This window comes from Notechis scutatus, chromosome 1 (genome assembly GCF_049901735.1).
Source record: "Notechis scutatus isolate UNSWTSFEM ecotype Mainland chromosome 1, rNotScu1.2, whole genome shotgun sequence".
NCBI classification, from domain to species: domain Eukaryota; kingdom Metazoa; phylum Chordata; class Lepidosauria; order Squamata; family Elapidae; genus Notechis; species Notechis scutatus.
The window spans coordinates 280,369,396-280,389,871 of NC_142009.1; the positions used below are offsets into that span (position 1 = coordinate 280,369,396).

The following is a 20,476-nucleotide window of genomic DNA, read 5'->3' on the forward strand; positions in this document are numbered from 1 at the left end:
TTGCCTTTGTTGTTGGTATACTTGGCTCAGGCGCTCCTGTGGCCGCCTTCCCTTTGCCTTCGAAGGTAAAGTGAATTATTTTAAAACCTCCGCTCATCCCGCCAGGGGCATGGCAGAGCCGTGCACGGGCTGGGCAGAACCAGGAAACACCCGCGGCTTGCTTTCCGGCTCTGCTCAGCTCGCACGGCCCTGATAGGATGAGCGGAGGTTTTTAAAATAATTCACTTTACCATCGAAGGCAAAGGGAAGCGCGCCACAGGAGCGCCTGAAGCAGTGTCTCCTCAGGGCTCCGGTTGCAGGGAGGAGCCCTCACTGGCTGCTGCGTGGCTGCGCCAAACGCCGCGGCGTTGCTGTAACGCCACGGCAGCAAGGGAGAAGGGAAATTAACGGTGGCGGAAGGTCTCCCCAACATCCAAGCTGTCGCCGCCCGCCCACCCGAGGATGCAAGGGGGAATTAGTCACCCCGAAAAGACGGCCTAGCCGGTTTTTGGTCAAAAATAAGGCCCGGCCTTATTATGTGAGAAACACGGTAGATAAAGTGGTCAACTCTTTGTCTTGGGGGCTCTCTGTGAAAAATACTTGAATTTGCTGTTTTTTGTCAGCCTGATTTTCTATCTTCAGATATTTCTTCTTTTTTTCTTTCAAATCTGCTCCTCCAGGAGGAACAGAAGATGTAAATGAGATATCACTATTCTCTTTGAAACCAGAGTATTGAAGTGGCTTCTCTCAAGGAGTGGGGAAAAACTTCTTTTGAGCTCTGTCCTCTAGATCAGGGGTCCCCAACCGCCGGTCCGCGGACGGTACGGACGGGAACAAGCCTTACCGGGCCGCTGGGCGCCGCCATCTTTTTGGTAAAAAGCGCTTCCGGTGAGCTTTTCCGGTAGAAAGCTCACCGGAAGCGCTTTTCGTCATAAAAAGATGGCGGCGCCAGCGCTTCCGGTGAGCTTTTCGGGTAGAAAGCTCACCGGAAGCGCTTTTCGTCATAAAAGATGGTGGCGCCAGCGCTTCGGTGAGCTTTTCCGGTAGAAAGCCATTTCTACCCGAAAAAGCTCACCAGAAGCGCTGGCGCCGCCATCTTTTTGACGAAACAGCGCCCGGTGACGTCACCGGAAGCGCCTTTTCGTCATAAAAAGATGGCGGCGCCCAGTTGGCGCTGTACCGGCGCGGTGCCCAGCTAATGCCGGAACCGGGCCGCGGCGTCGAAAAGGTTGGGGATCCCTGCTCTAGATAAAATAAATTCTATTTTTTTGTCATATAAATATGGTGAACGATTCTCATTTTAATAAATGTTATAAATGTCAAGACAGAAAGAACACGAAGACTAAACTGATCAAATAGGAGAGCAAGCAAGACCAAAAGATTCATCCATCTAGATCTTAAGCAGCTAAACAAAAACACCATCCCAATTTTCTTTCCACGTTCACCATGTGTGTTTCTTCTACAATGAATAGAAGAAACTAAGCACTTCATATTTCTCAGTCAGGATTTCTTACTTGAATTTGATGAATAGTCCTGCTGTCATGGAAGATTTCTGAATGAGTGATTTCAAAAGCATATATATTTATGCAATTTGAGGTAAGAAAAGAAAAATTATGAATAATGCAAGGTAGTTGTTGGTAATTATTATGTGTTATTCACATAATAATTTTAGAGTAAAGATTATTGCATGTTAATGCTGAACATTTTTACTTTGATTTTGATCCCAACAATTATAATTTGTTTTCAACTACATGTTTAAAATTACAGCGATACTTTTTTAATGATCGGAAGGAATTGTGTCTTTTCACCATACATGTCATATTACATTCTCCATTCTCAAAATTAACTTTGCCTTTGCTAATCTGAAAATGAAGGTGACTTGTAGCTTGCCACAATATATTTGTGTCACACAGACAGATAACACAGAAGTCAAAAAGTGTTAGTCTTACTATCATAAACTATTCCTAATGAAGATTATAAACTACAGAAATCTGACTAAGGTTTGACATAATATACAAAATGTACCTTTACTAAACAGAATTTAGAAGTTCTTATCATCTTTGTAAATAGAGGGAAGTAGAGCATATTCAGTTTATTTTTCTAAAGCTGGTTTAATGTCACATCCTTACAACCATTCTGAACACAAGCAGTATATCTACCTTCATTATAGACCAAGGTGTCAAACTCGATTTCATTGAGGGTCACATCAGGGTTCTTTTTGACCTCAGAGGCCAGGTGGGTGTGGCTGGGATGGGTGTGGCCAGCTCAATGTCACTCTAGTTGGGTGGGCATCCCCCCAGTTTCCATTTTCGGCTGTGATGGCCTCTTGCAGTGTTCTGCCAGCAAAAACGGAGCTCGGGAGGACTGCATGCGGCCCTCCCGAGCTCCGTTTTTGCTGGCAGAGTGTTGCAAGAGGCCATCGCAACCAAAAACAGAGCTTGGCAAGGCTGCACATGCCCCCCCCCCGAGCTCCATTTTTGCTGGAAGAGGCACAGTGGGCCTGCTGTCCTTCACTATTTTCAGGCCGGCCCCGTGGACCAGTTCTAAGCACCCTGCAGGCTGCATCCAGTCCGTGGGTCTTGAGTTTGACACCCCTGTTATAGACAATATTTCTTCAGTTATTATAACCAAACTGTTAATTGTATAAATTTACAATCATAGTATTCATTTTAACACAACACAGTATTGTTTGATCAAGGAAATGGGATTTCAAAAACCAATTTTATTTCATTTTAACTGTATTTTATACTCAGTTCCTACCTTTTATAAATCCGTTTTCAAAAAATAATTTAAAATATTGTGGTCTTATTTCTCGGGAAGATACCCTAGGAACAAAATATTTAAGCCAAACCCAACTATATCACACATGCAAGAGAAAATTAACGTTTACTACTCTGCACATGTATGTTAAAACACATGGGCACTCATAATAGTCATACTTTTCTTGAATGAATAAAGGTATGTTGCACAACTCTTTTTCTCACTTAAAAAGAAGAAAGTCCTTTTTGACATGCAACTTCATTCTTAAGAAAGGAACATTAGCTAAACAAATGTTATTTGTCTTTCTGTGCTGTCTTATGACCGGATTTGATATATTAACATGAAGACTGTAAAGCAAACAGAAAATATCAGCAGTAGAGAGGCCTTGAAGTAGCATGATTCCAGAAAGGCAAAATGATGCAAAAACCCATTTTATTCTTCATAATATGCATGTCACAGTTAAACGTGTCGGAAAGGGACAGAAAACAGCATGTTCCATTCTAAACGCATCCTTCAGTTTTAAAAACCGAAGCACAGAAAGAAAAGAAGCAAAAGATTCTTTTCTACCCATATGAGTGCTATGGTTTTTTTATGGCCTGGAAAATGCATAACTGAAGCTTTAAAAAATTAACCACTACCCCCCCTTCTCTCAGTAACCCAAGCTTTCCTGGCAACAGTTCCCACCAACTTCGCCAGATTTGAAACTTCTCCCTTCCTTCCATGAAAAACATATAGACACAATGCACTCTTTTTGCCCAAGCCCTGATTTTATTTTATCTTCATTATTCATGTAGATGAGACATAAACTCTGTGTTGAAAATTGAGGGATTGAAAGTAGTACAAAAAATATTTTAATGGAAGAAGTGACTAGCGCCAAGAAAAGTCAGTCCACTATTGACCAATGCTTAAAAGCAGTGTAGAAGCTTCATGCAGTGTACGGTTTTTATCATTTAAAACCAGAGTTTTCCACTATTTCCCAAATAAAGTTATGATGAAAGTTAGATCCCTTTATAACAGTTCTTGGTTCTTTTTGTGGTTTGTTTGCATCCTGCATACTGATATGCCTCTAGAAATCAAATGCACTTATCAAATACTATTCCAGCTTATATAATTGGGTTTGATCTTGAGTCCACATTTCAGATTCATTACTAATATGCAAGGTTAGATCAGACCATTACATATTATGAGACTCATTAACAAGATTAATACAAAAATAAGAATGATTTTTCATGTAAATTGAATTAGGACTTTCTCAATTAACTTTTATAAGGCAGGGATGAATATCACTATCAAATTTAAAAGCAACATAGACACATTTAAACAATATTTTTCCACTAATCAGGGTAACACGTCAGGATATAGAATGTTTTCCATAAGTAGCATAGAAAATATTTTAGAACAGGCATGTCCAACTCATGGCCCATGGGCCACATATGGGTTTCAACAGCTCGTAATGCAACCCCACAAAATTGTAAACTTATGTCTTTATATACATTATCTATAAAATCTATTATATATACAACCCAAGGCAATTCTTCTTCCCTCAATGCAGCCCACACAAGCAAAAAAGTTGGACAACCATGTTGTAGGAAAAAAACAACCCATACATCTGAATATGTGCAATAAAATAAAAGATCTTTCAGCACCAATATCAAGAATATTATTTTAATTGAAATCCTTCAGTTCCATCCAGCCTTTTCAGAATTGTTTTAATGATATTTCATTTATAGTGATTATGCTGTTGCACTGTTCCTCTATTATTGCGTGTGACTGCTTTAAAAATAAACCACACTTTAGAAGGTCTCTAAAAATATAGAATATAAACTACCCCAACTTATTTCAGCATTTTAGCTTCGTTTTAGCAGGTTCTCTTGTCAGATTTCCCATATCATTATCTTTAGTTGAAAATTATAGCAGTCAGGAGGTGGAATCAATCTTTTAGATCAAGGGTGATATACTGAAAAGCATTTGCAAACAGTCAGCACACCCCAGGCCCTTTTCTATCCTGAGACTACCTGTATTTGTAAATCCTGATACTGAAACTATGTAAGATACCTACTTGGTATCTCCTCATTTATTGGCAGTGTTAGTTAGCCTATCAGATTAACCATGGTTTCCTAAACAAATTTTAGTAGCCTGGTCATAATGGTGAACCATAAATCTTGCCTTACAAACAACAGCTGCGTTCACATATCACCACTAAATCTAAAGCAACCAAACAACGTTATGGACCAGAACAATGTGTGAAGCCAGTTATTGATTTAAATCAAAAGCAGCTGCAAGAGGTTGGAGGGAGTGGGAAGGAACACTCTAGTTTATCCATGTGTGCCTAGTTATTTTATCACACAAAGCACAATTTCTAAAATGCTTTGGTACTTATGCATCAGAGACAGGGACATATATTTTAACATATAATAAAACTGTTCTGAGCTTCTGGAGAAAAGGTGAACTAGTTTGATCTAGTGGTTAGGCACCAGTCTAGAAACCGGGAAACTGACTTGTGAATTCTCATCCTGCCTTAGCCATGAAAGCCAATTGGGTAATTTGGGCCAGTCACTATCTCTCACCTCATCTCACCTCACTGGGTTGTTGTTACAGGGAAAAAAAGGAGGAGGAAGGAATATTCGATATGTTTGTTGTGTTGAGTCATTTATAAAGATAACAAAGGCAGGATAAAAAAAATCTGGGGAAAAAACCATTAAAATTAAATACTGGGTAGATCTTTTGTTTCAAAAGTAGCCTGTTGTTATGACTGAAATAAAAGAACATGTTTAACAGCCCCTGCACAGCATTCAAAAGTTATGCTTTAGAAAGTGTATTAGCACAAATAAAACAACCTCAAAGTGTTAAAACAATCACGTCTCTGGAAAGCTGAGGGATATTCTTCTCTGCTTTGAAGGATATTCCCAACAATTTGCCCAGACAATAGTCCCATTGGGATCACCAGCAAAGTAAAGCGTCTGTTCACAGAACACATGAAAAAAGCAGGAGAAAACTTCTAAAGCAGTAGCATAACTCTTCTAAGGCATACTGCTGCTTTAGTGGTGGTTTAAGGAGAGCTTCACTCGTAGCTAATACTAAAGTCCTAAAACAATCCAGTTGAAGGGAGTTTAATTACGGTTCCATCATTCATCAGATCTGCATACTTTATTAATATAGATACAATAAATCATCAACAATGCACATCTTTGCCCCTTGTCTCTCCACCATGCGTGCAAATACTTCAGTGGGCTTTTCCTTATTTATTCAAACAAGTAACTAGACATTCATTATTTAGCAGGGCTTTCCAGTTGCTAAGGTTTTAAAAATCAGCAGCAATCACCTACCAGATGTATAATTGTCCCCATAATACCCTACAACTTTTCAAAATGTTAAAAGTTATATATTATATCCAACACTGTGTGAACAGACATGCTTTGATATTGTGGAATTTTCCCAATACCTCCTTCCTCTTGTATGTTCCCAAAAATCTTCTTGAGATACTAGAGCAGATTTAGAAGGACACCGAAGGGTAGAAGTATAAAGGCAACCTTTTTTATTGGCTGATACAATTGCACCAGAGACCCAAAGATTTGACTTATATCCTACTATTCACTTAGGAGATCAAGACAACATACACAACATCGCCTGCTTCCATGTTACCTTCAAAACCATAACCATGTGAAATAGAAGGGACTGAAAAGAGTATGGTTGGCCAGGGGTGGGATTCAAAAAACCCAGCAGATGGTTCGCTGTCCAGTTGCTGGGTGGGCGTGGCCTTCCAGAACTTCCAGGAGGGCCATATTTCACCTTCCCAAGGGTCCAGAGGCTTCCCTCTGGCTCTGGAGGCCCTCCAGAACCGGAAACAGGCCCATTTAGCAACTTCTGATACTTCCGGTAGGGCCGTTTTTCGCCTTCTCAAGGGTTTGGAGGCTTCCCTCGGGCCTCTGGGAGGGCGTAAAAGGCCTCCCTCGGGCTCTGGAGGCCCTCTGGAAGCCGAAAACAGGCCAGAAGGCCCATTTTTCCCCCTCCCAGAGCCTTCGTGCAGACTCTGCACTTACCTGATTCGAAAATGGGCCGCGTGGGAGGGATCCCTGGGGCCAGCCGGTCGGTTCAAATACTGGTTCAGCGAACCAGATACAAATTTAACATCCAGTTCACCCAAACCAGTCTGAACTGGTAGAATCCCTCCCCTGTGAATATGCCATATGAATAACTTCTATGGCTGAAGCTGGACTTATGCAATGGTCCTAATGCAACATTTTAACCATTACAGCACACTGATATTTTAATCTCACTGCATGCATTTTAATCTTCTCATGACTTCATACTATATGGTAAATATACATTAGGCCAACTTTATATAATACAAGTTACAATGTAATATTATTCGATGGGAGGCTATGTTTTCTTTGTGCTTTGTGCCTGAACTATTATAGTCTATTAACTCACTGTCAAATATTTAATGGAAATCTCTGATGCTGTTAGGTACTTTTATACTTTGGACTTCATGGTTTTACTGAATAGGTGAAAGTTCTTTAGATAATAAAGTATATTATTTCAAAATGATGAAAGCTAGCTCTTCTGAATTTGATACCTGCTACTCACTTTTCTAAGTGGGGGAACTTCTACCCTACATTTCTATTATTGATAGTACACTGGTTCAATTCCATTATTGTCCATAATTTAAAAACAGAAGTATTATTTTCAACTTACCTCCAGTTAAATTCCTTTAAGAGTCTTTTCTATTTTTTTCCACAGAACTTCAACTGCTGTTCTTCTGAACTATTAAGTTTCACAAGTCAAACTCAGCTCCTGATTACTATATGCTATATGTAGGTGACTTACAATCATTTGATTAATGATTAATGTAATAAGTTACAATGGCACTGAAAAAAGTGACATGACTGTTATTCACACTTACAGCCAATGCAGCATCCCCAACCTCATGTGATCAAAATTTGGATCCTTAGCAACAGAAATTTTGGACTTAATTGTGATTGCAAGTTAAGGACTACCTGTATTATTATTATTATTATTATATGGACATTGCCACAAGTTCTCTTGTCAATAATTCAGTAAAGTTATGACACTTTTTAGAGGCTGTTTCTTCAATTATTCAATCTAACTAACAGCTCTGGAATTTGATACTTTTGAATAAAAAGTGGCTTTTGCGTGGAAATAGAAACCATAACTTCAATTCCCATTTCTGAAATTTGACAGGGGAAGAAATTTGCATTCCAATTTAATCTGAATAATAATTTGCAGAACTTTGGTGATATAAGGCATTATTCCAGAAATTTAACAAATATTAACACGGGCTTATCGATCTCAGGCAAAAAAGGCTCAACAATGCACATTTTTGCAGTGAAAATACATTTGTGGGACAACACAGCAACTTACATTTTTGATCAATTTTGTATCTTTTTCTCTAATATTGACAATAATTTTTTTAAATTAACGATTTTGCAGGTCTCTCCTACATGATGTTGTAACAGTAGCATTAGCAGTGTAATACACGTATACGGTACTTTGTCAGACATTTCAGTCTGAGGTCTCACACATACTAAGTTATTGCTTAACCATAGCTCCATGAATACTTTTATGAATCATAGAAATAATAAAATAACCATGTTTTTTTAATTGAATTATAATTGTCTGGACTCAGATCACACTGTGCACACAATGATGGGCAATACAAATACTAAGCTAAAGAAAACAAACCTTATCAGAGCTACCTGTTATAGTATCTCAGCCACATATTTCTCATAGAACATGTAGACTGATTACAAATTCATTGCATTTCAAGAATCCACTTACTCAGCAGCTCATTTGAACCAATTATGGAAAAGACTGCATAACACATAAAAGTTCTATGAATTGTTTTATTGCATTTTGCATTTGTGTACTAGTAACTGACAAACTGTAAAATCAATATGACTTATTGTATTTCATTCTGTAGGAAGAAACAAAGGACAAACAAAAATCAGACTGCAGAGATTGCAAATCACAAAACAGGCACATTTCAAATTGCTTCCTTAAACTAAGCAGAACCAAGAAATTTCCAGTTCTCATTCTCTAAGATTAGATGCCATGTTGTACAAGGATACCTCCTGACAAACATTGGGTTTTTAAAACAGAATTATTTATCTATTTAATATAGGTGATAAGAAACAAAAAATATATAATTTAAATCAACACATTGTATCCTATCCCTGTAGGTGGGAATGCCACCTTAGTCATAGCTCCAGGGGAGGTTTTTATGTTGCTTCCAAATGGAGGTTTCTTATCTGAGCATCTGGGATAGATAAGATTCCAGTAGAGAAATCCCAGGAAAGATATTGAGGTATTGTGCCTGCAATTTTCTGTATTCTGCTAAAGCTGAAAATATAAATTTAAAAGATTGTTGTTGAAAACAGGGGCGCTTCATGATATTGTTTTCTTAAATCTGTGGCTGTATGCTATTAAACATCCGAGTATCGATGCCAATTGCTAGATAGGAACAGCTGAATGAAAATATGCATAGTTTATGTAGTTTTATTTTTTTAAAAAAAATACAAATGATTAGAGAGTTTAGTCCAATCACCACTTTCTATTTGTGTGCATTAAAACCCATTTTCAAAGAATAAAACTGAAACTGAACTTCAGAACTATTATGTCTGATTTGAATGGAATATGCCTATCTGAAATAAGAACATAATTAAAAATCAAAATGTGTTTCCATTTCAGAAACAGAATAGATTTTAATAGTATATTTAAAACATACCAAAATACTTAAAACATGTACATTTTATTTAAAAGTATGTTTTCAGCTTCAATAACATGTAAAATATTAGCAATTCTAGATTTCCATTTTTAATATAGTTAGTTAAATGTAAGTTACAAGACTTAAAATTTATTTTATGTGCTATTGTTGCATTTTTATTTCATGGCACAACATGATCTGCATTACAAACCTGACTACTAGAAAATAGAAATCACCTTCATTAGGAAATAATTTAACATAAGCAGTTCATTAATAAAACCAAGGCAGAATTATTGTACTACATTTGCACAGTACAGGGCAGAAGATCAGTTTTGTAGTCTTAAAATATAGTACACACATTTTTAACATTTATTTTATAATAGACATTAAAAAGTCACCATAAATTTATTCATAAAAGTGTATTCCAGTGATAAAAGAGTTGATAAAATGCAGTATGAACAAAACCAGGAGGTGATTGCCAGAAGAAAAACAAATATACAACAGGAACTGCCTTCACCCAACACATGTGATGAATGATAGAGATGCGGGAAAACAAGAAGGCCCCTACAATTGCCAAAAGAAACAGGGATTGGAACAAAATAGGATTATGTACAGATAAATCCATTCAAACGCTGTGTAAAATCTTAGCATTTTAGCATAGTGTTTTTATTCAGTACTGAGGTTTCCAGGGCAAGGAAATGCCTGAATTAATGCAGTTCAGTGAGTAAGAGCAATCAATAAAATTTTACAGCTATCTTTACAGAATGTCTGTTTACATTTGAAATACTTCTCCATTCATTGATTACTCAAATTTAGTAGAGACAAGACAGCGACATAAATGTTCTCTCACTACTATAAAGCTTGGACATTTTGCAAGTGTTTCACAGTTTGAATGCTTAGTCCAAAATGTTGAACACACTCGTTCTATCAATATTGAGACAAATCTTTTACATAAGGAAAAATAGGCAACTGCAATTTGTTCAAGGGCCAGCAACAGCTGAACTAGCATCTAAGCCCTTACTACCATCTGCATACTGAATAAGAAAACACAACCAATGAATCAATCTTCCACCCCTGCAACTATTAACCAGAAACCCTTTAGCCAGGGGTGGGGTTCTACCAGTTTGCACCTATTTGCTAGAACCGGTTGTTAACACTCTAAGCAGTTTGGAGAACCGGTTGTTAGAAGAAATTACTGGCCTAATCCTGTAAGGAAGGCAGGAAGGAAACATTCTGGTATTGCTTACAGAAACTGCCTCTCCGTTAACCCTTATTACATTCTTGGCACGACTAGTCTTCCTGTCTCAGGAACTTCTCTGGAATTTTTTTCCCCTCCTTTGCTGATACTTTGCTTGTGTGGAGTGACCATTCAAAATTACAATGGCACTGAAAAAAATGACTTATGACCATTTTTCACACTTACGACTGTTGCAGCATCCCCACAGTCATGAGAGGCCAGGCGAGGAGATGCGTGCCTCGATGTGAGTGATATTGAGTTGGCCACACCCAGCCAATAACATGACCGCCAAGCCACGTCCACCCAGTCACATGACCACCAAGCCATGCCACCAACTAAGACATGACCACAAAACCGGTTGTTAAAAGTTTGAATCCCACCCCTTCCTTTAGTACAAGGGTGTCAAACTTACATCATCATGGCGGCGTCATATGATATATTGGGACTTTTTTCCTCCTTCAGTAAACCGGGGGTGGGCATGGCCAGCACGTGAGACATCTGGCTGGCAGGGCACAAGTTTGTCAGCCCTGCTTTAGCATATCAATCTGTCAACACCTGTTGAAAAAACAATTCTGAGAGTCCTCTTTAAGTCTCATTTCCAATCATGAAAGCAAAAAGAAAGGAAGATATTGCCAAGTTACTATGAACTTTCTCCAGGATTAGTGACTAGAGATGCAGTACTACAGGTCTTTCTATAGCAAGCTATGCTGCTACTAATTCTGACAGGGAGAAATGAGCCTCTGATGGGGACTAGAAACAGGCAAAAGATACTGCAAACTGTTATTCAGTTTGACACCCACTGGTTTCTACAGAATAAGTTTAAAAGCAGAAAGCACCAGAAGGGGAAGAAATAATAAAGTACTTCCCTTGAATCTTGATAGGACTTTAGGATCCCTTGATAAGGAGCCCCTGCTGCCCTGAATTCTGCAACATAATCCCCACAGAGCAAGCAGGCCAACAACACTGGTTACAAAAAAATCTGGTTACAAGTAAACCAAAGTTAGCTATAATCAAGGTCAGACTTCATTATAAAACAAGCACTCCTTTTAAAATAGCAGGCTTTAATAAAATGATTGATGAATTTTACAAGACAGCTTTCCTAGAAATATATTTAGGCAGCAATAAAATCTTAGACAATATATATTTTATATATTATTTATATTTATTTTATATACATTAATGCTACTGCCCTTAGTTTAAAACCACACGTGTACAAAGCTTGTTCATGCAAATAGACAGAAATGAAGTACTTATTGAATGTAACTGTAATTCAACTTTTGATAGCTGGATTGTATTTCATCTTATTACTGTATGCAGCATGACCCATGTTGCACAACACCCGCTTAACAAAGAAATCATCATTCTGCAGCAATATGTTTACCCTATTTGCTGAAAAATCTCCAACCTTAATAATATTGTTAGATCAGAGGACTACCTAAACTATAACAAGTTTATTAAATCCACTAAGCTTTTTTTGTTTTGATAAGTAGCTTTTATGAGCAACTTTATTTTTCAATGCCCTAGGCAAATACTTAACTGAACTTATTTTTGCAAAGCTTCTATTACCTGACTTTGGCTTGTTAAGTATGCAGAAATGTTTCCATTGCCATAGCAACATTGGGTGAGCATTTATAGGTGTGTGCGGTTCGGCTTTGAAAAAAAGATGTTTAAGCTGATGATATAAGGAATGAAATGGCATACTTCAATTCATTTATTAAACATGGAGACAGGCTTCAGATTCAGACTGTAATCAAATTCAAAATTTATTTTTTCATTATGGCTGAATGCAACCTTGCTCGTAGTCCTGGATTTGAAGGACTAAGATTATCAATCATTCTTAAAATAGGAGAATGTGTTTCAATGGCAAAATTCTAGCAACCCTTGCTAGACAGTTGGAATATCAGAAGTCCAATAAACGATGGCAAGTGCCTTTTATTTAGCATGCAAAAGTCACTTGACACTGATGACATAATGAATTTATTTTTCTCCTGGATTACTTTTGCTATCCCCTTTTTAAAATATGGAAGCTTACTTTATGAAGTTAGCTGAAACCTATACCTAAAAGATTAAAATTGTTCCAATTAAAGCAGTTTTAACAAGACAGTAACTCCAGCTAATTTATTTGTGGCATCAAACAAGACTGCGAAATTTAGTTTCCAACAATAAAAATAACCTTCTCATGTCATTAAGTTATAATGGCTAAAATGAAAATAAATGTCTGTCATTTCACTGTGGCAAGGAAACTGATAATTTAGAGAATCTGTTTTTTATAAATCAATCAGAATACAGCTGAAAGGGACACTAGAGGTCTTCTAGCCCAACCCCTGCTCAAGCAGGAGACCCTATACCAGTGGTGGCTAACCTTTTTGGGTTCCTGTGCCAAAAATTGTGTGCATGCTAGCGCTTGCATGCCAACACCCAGAAGGCAATGTGCGTGAACCCCCCCACCCCGTGTATGCACGCGTGATCCCCACCACCCCCTTACCTGCACTGCGCCTTCCAGCTGATTTTTGGCCCGTTTGAGGCCTTTTTCGGCCTACGTGAGGCTTGAGGGAAGCCTCTGCAGCCTTTGCAAGCGGAAAAGTAGGCCCGTTTCATCATTTCCTGTATTTCCAGAAATACTGGAAGTGACAAAACGGGCCTATTTTGCAGCCTGCAAAGGCTTCCCTCAAGCATCAGGTAGGCTGAAAAAGGCCTCAAATGGGCCAAAAATCATCCGGGAGGCGTGTGCGTGTGCAGTGAGATAAGTTTGCCTGGGGCTGTTGTGCCTGCACAAATGGCTCTGCGTGCCACCTGTGGCACGCATGCCATAGGTTCGCCATCATGGCCCTATACTATTTCAGACAAATGGCTGTCCACTGCCCTCTTAAAAACCTCCAGTGATGAAGCACCCATAACTTCTGACAGCAAACTTTTCCACTGGTTAATTGTTCTCAATGTTAGGAAGTTTCTCCTTAATTCCAGGTTGCTTCTCTCCTTGATTGATTTCCATCCATTAATAAAAAATGGATCCTATTTCTATCCAATAGAAATAGAAATAGATCCCATTTCTATCCAAGGAAGACTGAAGTATAGGTAGTACTCACTTAATAACTGTTTGTTCAGCAACCATTTGAAGTTACAGTTGTGCTGAACAAAGAGTATGTACAAGTGATCCCCGAAGTTACAGTTGCTACAGCACTCCTATGATCAGGTAAACAAAATTTAGGTGATTGGCAGCCTGCTTGTACTTACAACCACAGGAGCATTTAATTCTCCCCACCCAGTTATCTCCTCCCCACCTCTGTCCTTTGGATGCCCTGTACAGTGGCAATCTTTGGCTGTAACAGCAAACTGAAGCTGAACTAAAGGCCTTAGGGCCTTCAGCTGTCTCAGGTCACCAACACAACCCCATGCCTCCACTTCAGCCTCAGTTCCATCAAGGAGCTCCGTGCTGCAGCCATCTATCCCAGCGCCACAGCTCAAAGCCTCCACCACCTCCTCAGGCCCTGCTACCCTTTACTGTCATTCTTCCACTGCTGGCAAGTCTGGCCCCATGTGAAGCAGATGATGGCTATGCATTGCCCAAATAGCATTTGGAGAATTTTCCAAATCATATGCACCATTCTCACAATGCTTTGGAAGGATTTTGAAGTCTTGCAAAAAGGCCACACGCACCGTTCTCCGATTCATGCATTCCATCCTCATGATGCGTTGAGAAGACGATAAAGATCAGCTGGGTGCAGCAAGGTTGGTGAAACGCGTGGTGGGAGCTTTGCATTGTGACAGCTGCTACAGCACAGGACTTAAGATAGTACTCCATGGCAGCAGCACTGGGGCTGAAGTAGAGGCCCAGGAGCAATGGTGGCCAGCTGAGACTGCCGAAAACCTAGCGCTGCCACCACTAAAGAGTACTGCTATGTCAGGTGACCAAAAGGGACATGAGGGGAGAGAGATAGGCAGGTGGGGGGAATGGCAGAAGAACAGACAAGGCAGTCCCTTACCTTACCAAGGCTCAATGCTGAGAGAAACCAAGCTGGGAATAGCTTGGGTTGGATTTCCACCTAATGACCAGTGGGATTCATTTAACAATGGCAATGGAGACTGTCGTTGCTAAGCAACACAGCAACATGATCACACACTTTACGACAATGTTGCTTAGCAACAGAAATTCTGATCATGATCACTTTTTATTATTATTTTTTTATAAATAAGCAGCCAATGGTTTAAATGAAAACCAGAATGAAAGACTTTTGGAACAGCTATTTTAGGGATTACACTCAAAGGATCAATATGGCAAATTCATGCTTTTTAAAAATGATTCATTTTAATTCCTTTTAATGAGTCAGAATGTTCTAAACATGACATTGAAATAAGAGAATTTTGCTCTTTGCATTTATACACTAAACTTGCCCTAAGAAACTAAAAACTAATAGAAAAAATTATCCCAATCCTTTTATTTTAATTTCAATGAGGATGGGTATCCTTCAGTTTCAGCCAATAGAAGCATTAGGGCAGTGGAGACTAACCTTTTTGGGCTCCTGTGGCAAACATTGGGTGGGCTTGCGCACGCTCATGTGCCAGCACCCAGAAGGCAGTCCCTGCGAACACCCTCACCACTGCCCCCTTACCTGCACCCAGGCTGAAAAATAGGCCCGTTTTGTCACTTCCGGTATTACAGGAAGTGATGAAACGAGCCTATTTTCGGCCTGCAAAGGCTGCAGAAGCTGTCTTCAAGCCTCTGGGAGGTCAAAAATCAGCTGTGAGGTGTGCACACGCGCAGTGAGGTAAGTCTGCCCAAGGCTCATGTGACGGCACAAATGGCTTTGCATGCCACCTGTGGCATGGGTGCCATAGGTTCACCATCATGGCACTAGGGCAATCTTGGGTGATCCTGAAACAGTTAAGCAGGGTCAGACAAGATTAATGTCAGAATGGGAGACTACCAGGAAATCCTTACAAAGTTGACAAGACTTCCTACAGGAAGGTAATGGCAAACCATTTCCATCCTGTCATCAAAAAGACAACATGGATATGTCTGTGTTGTTAGCATTATGCTTTGCTGTGCAAGGCATTCAAAAGTATTCATGTGATGTAGAAGTATGCAACATGACAAGCATGTAACATTGTGAAATGCCTATTTTGAATTCTTTCCATACCTCGTCACTAGGAATTACAGTAAACTTGACTTGATAAAGATTTGAATTCACTTTCATTTGACTCTAATCAGACCTTTATTTATACAGGTAGTCTTCGACATACAATAGTTCATTTAGTGACTGTTCAAAGTTACAACGGCACTGAAAAAAGTGACTTATGACCATTTTTCACCCTTTTGACCATTGCAGCATCCCCATGGTCACATGATCAAAATTCAGATGCTTAGCAAGTGGATCATATTTATGATAGTTGCAATGTCCTGGGGTCATGTGATCAGCTTTTGTGACCTTCTGACAAGCAAAGTCAATGGGGAATTCAGATTCACTTAACAACCATGTTATTAACTTAAGATATGCAATGATTCACTTAACAAATATGGGAAGAAAAGTCATAAAATGGAGCAAACTCACTTAACAACTGTTTCTCTTAGCAACATAACTTTTGGGCTCAATTGTGGTTGATGCACAGTCCTATCAATATTCAAAAGTAAATTTTACAATATTCAGTGTTGTAAGAATGTTTGGAATTGCGTCTCCCACAGCAATTGAAACCATACTGGGTAATGTCACCACTCTAGCTACTGTATTCCATTTTAAAAAAAGAAGAAATATTCAAATGTGGTTGTTACTATTTCCTTTTTTATACCTTTATAGAAGATACTCATAAGACTCCTACCAATATCAGAAAAAAATGATTCCATGTAAAGTCTGGAGGGGTTTCGAGGGCTACCATAATGCAAGGAAAGCACATTTCAAATAAAAAATAGTAAAAATAAATGGGGTTTATGTAGGAATGTCATTGTTTTCATCTTGTAGCTGAACTATAAATACCAAATATTCTTAAAATTGTGTTTATTTAGGTGCAAAAAAGTTTACAACATAGTACAATGGTAACTTCAGCAGGGTTTATTTCAATTAAATATTTACAGAGATGTTTAAAATTTTAAAATGTATCACATCTAATTCCTTTACAATAATTACTACATGAAATGACATGTATTGATACCATTTATAACTTTCAATTTATCGTCTCCGTTTCCTTACTTCAAGCTAATATTTATTTTTTTCATTTATTTTTTCCTTCGGCTTATGCTGATTTTAGTGCTACTTAACTTTTACTTCTCTTTTCTAATTTTCATGCTCTTTTCATTGCAAATGTTCTTTTTGCAACTTATTAAGTAAACTATTTTACTGAAGATATCAATATGCATTAACAATATAAGGCATTAACAATAAATACCATAAAGTTTGAGTTTTCTTAATATATTAGGCTTATACATTTCCTTAGATTTTAATGTTTGGTTTTTTAAAATGTATATGTATAGATATATTTTTATGACTGTAAGCTGCCCAGAATTACTCTATGGTAAGATGGACAGTCAATCAACATTATAAATAAATAAATATACCGAGTTTATTTATTTATTTATTTTGTCAAGCGATTATAAGATAACAGGTATAAGTATAAACATAGTTATCAATATATAAAATGGACACCAACGTTAAGTAACTTCTGTCTCCATAAAATGCAAATAGTCATATGGATACATGCTGCTATTTATTATTGAAAGAACTTTATTAAGTAGGCAAATCTTTATATTTTAAATCTAAAACTTCATACAACCAGTGCTTAACACACACAAAATGTCAATTAAATTTCATTATCAATGAAATGTCTGCAATATCAACATTTTAGTTCTTCTGTAAATGTACAATAAGCATTCCTTGAAAGTCATGTCATAATAAAAGCTGGATCGTAAAATCAAGAAGCATATATGTAGGCCATCACATATGCAGCTGGCAAAGCTACATTAGTTCCAACCTACAACAGAGCTATTCAAATAGCTGTCCTCATTTTAAGATATTTAGTTCTTTCATTTACCCTTGCGTGATTTTCAGCCAAATCTTCCCCAAATAACATTAACAAAGCATTTCTGACCTTTAATAATAAAGTCAGACTTTCTGGCACATTGCAAAGTTAGAGAGCAAACTCGATCGAAATGAAAGTCCTTTCACTAACTGTCAACTGTATATGATTAACTGTACGCAAGAGGTTACTGCAACCAGGTTTATGTGAGAACAAGACAATAAAACAGTAAGTTTCAGGATTTTTGCTAAAAAAATAGGGGGGAAATAGTTACAATTTTAGCCTTTCACTCATAACCTAAGAATACTATACTTTGCCAATAAAATGGTTTTTAGGAATAAACTCTGAATTAGAATGGTACTTTGGGACAGCTTCAAGTGAAAACTAAAAAGAAACCAGGTAAAATATATGCTAAGATGGACCTATAATTTAAAATACGTTTCCTAAAATGGCCTTCACAACATCAATTATTCAGAATCAATAATACAATTTTAACTTCATAAGCAAAAAGTATTTACTTGATCTGTACTTATGAAAAAATATTAGCTTCTGATTAATCCAATGGCCGAATACTATGAAAAATGCCAGTAGTATGACCCTTTAAAGCAAGCAGTATTTTTTTTTTAAAAAAAAAAATCATTGCTATGATCTGGATGTTTAAACACAAACAATGCAAGCTTGAATTAGCAAGTATTTGTCAATTCTGTTCACATAATGCACAGCATTATTCAACCATAAAATGCTTTCTCTGGCTGAGTAAAATGCTCTGGCAGTTCTCTGTTGTTGTTTTTTAAAAAAACTCATATAACTATAAATACATAACCAGAAAAGTAAAAATAAAAAATATGCTCACTGGAAAATATTACTGGCTGTTCATGGCAAATTCTTTGGAGGAAGTGTGTATGTGTATGTGCGCACATACACTTTTATTATATTAGAACCCAATTCTGCTAGACTGTGCCTATTAGAGTGTTAAATATTAGTTGATATTACTGTAGATCTATATTTTAATAACAAAGTGTGGACTTGTGCAATTCAATAGAATATGAGCTTTTTAATACAAAATTTATGTGAATTAACATTAACTAAATAATTGGTTACCACATTTCAGGAAAAAAAAGCAGTCTGTTAAGTATGGGTGGAATATCAGCTAACAACATAGCACTTTTAACTATAATATATTTTGTTGTAAGAACAAAAGAATAATGAATGTGCCACTAACTAAAAAAAATTTCAACATATTTTACATTATAATCGTTTTTCTATCCCAGAATTTCAAGTGTTGGTCAAAAGATTTATGCTTATAACATTCCTGCTGATTGAAAATGCTTAAGTGACAATTGAGAGAGCTATAAAAACACAACTATTTATTAAATTAAAATTTCATTGCCAAATATATTAAAATTTCTGAAATTAAAGCAGATTGTATATGTACAATTGTATATGTACAATGTATATGCCAAGAGCTACAAGAATTGCAGTCAAGCTTTTTAATTCTCAATTGTGTTTCATGTAACAACTTTCATGCAACCATTTGTCCTTCATTTATAACTACTGTTAGATGTGCTATATCTTAAAAGTGAAGCATATACTGGAATATTCTGCACTTTAAAATAAAGAGCAACAATCCCCAGTGTCATTACCGTTTTACTGGAATTCCCTTAAATTTTCTTTTCAAAGCATGCTACTTTTCTATGCATTTGCCAGAAAAGTAATGCTGATATACATTGTAAGATGTATTATCTTCCTCAAAAAAAAAAAAAAAAAAAATCAGGTTTGATCTGGAAATTGCTCCATGTAGACAGTGCACTGCATTGTGAATGGCCAGCCAGGTATTTTATGAATGGAGTGGATCACGTGCTCTCAGCACTTCCCGAGCTGATATTTCCCACATAACAGTGTCAACAACTAGAGAAGCAGCATTTTTCAACACAAGAAACCAGAGAATCCTAACTCTTGTACCGATTAATCTTTTTTTTAACCTTTCTACGAAAAGTCCACTCCCTGTCAAGCAGGACCCGCAATGGCAAAACTGGCGAAGGTTTAATTATTTTTTTATGAATGAAAACTGTGGTATGCAAATTAGAACAATTCACAAAAAAAGAAAATATGGCGGCGGCTGCTTCCCTCGCAGTTCTAGCAGTATTGCAACACTTCACCTTATCAAGTGACTGGGTACAAATGTTTTGTACTTTGTCTATTGCAGTCTAGGTTCATCCACTGACGTTTTAGTTTAAGAATAAAGCACATAACAAAAGAACAAGGTTCTGACCAACACATCTGAAAGGATTACTGTTTTATTTGGAAGGGCATCTGCAAGTGACAAGTGTCTCTTCCCCACCCAAACCCAAGAATTATGTCTAACATTTAACTACCGCAGACATTTGTGGGGGGGAAATGCTTTTTTCATAATTCAAAATATATCCAATAAATAATTTGTTATTCATTCCTTAAAATAACAGTAACTATTAAAAATGTAGGCGTCATAGGTAATGTCAACATTCATTGCCTAAAAGAATTGGGAAAGTTCAGGATCTGTGACAAGGCTAGCGTGCTTTCCATTTATAATAAAGATGTTTCACTTTACTTGCAACAAATGTTTTGAAAATTGCCATTCTGCAAACCCATGAATGCTACAAATCCTAAAACAGCTCATCTGGGAATGAACTCAAAGGGGCTTACTTCCTATTAGAAATCGATTATTGTAAATATGTGAAGCATCCTCTTTATTCCAATTTCTAGTTCATGGAGGAAACGTCTTAACAGCTCAT

At 37.4% G+C, this 20,476-nt stretch overlaps 1 protein-coding gene across 1 annotated transcript in view; it reads right to left on the bottom strand.

Annotated features, from left to right (window-relative positions):
• The window catches only part of SPRED1 (sprouty related EVH1 domain containing 1), an 82,946-nt gene that overhangs the window by 60,786 nt on the left and 1,684 nt on the right, over nt 1-20,476 (bottom strand). The gene's annotated exons all lie outside the window — the stretch shown is intronic.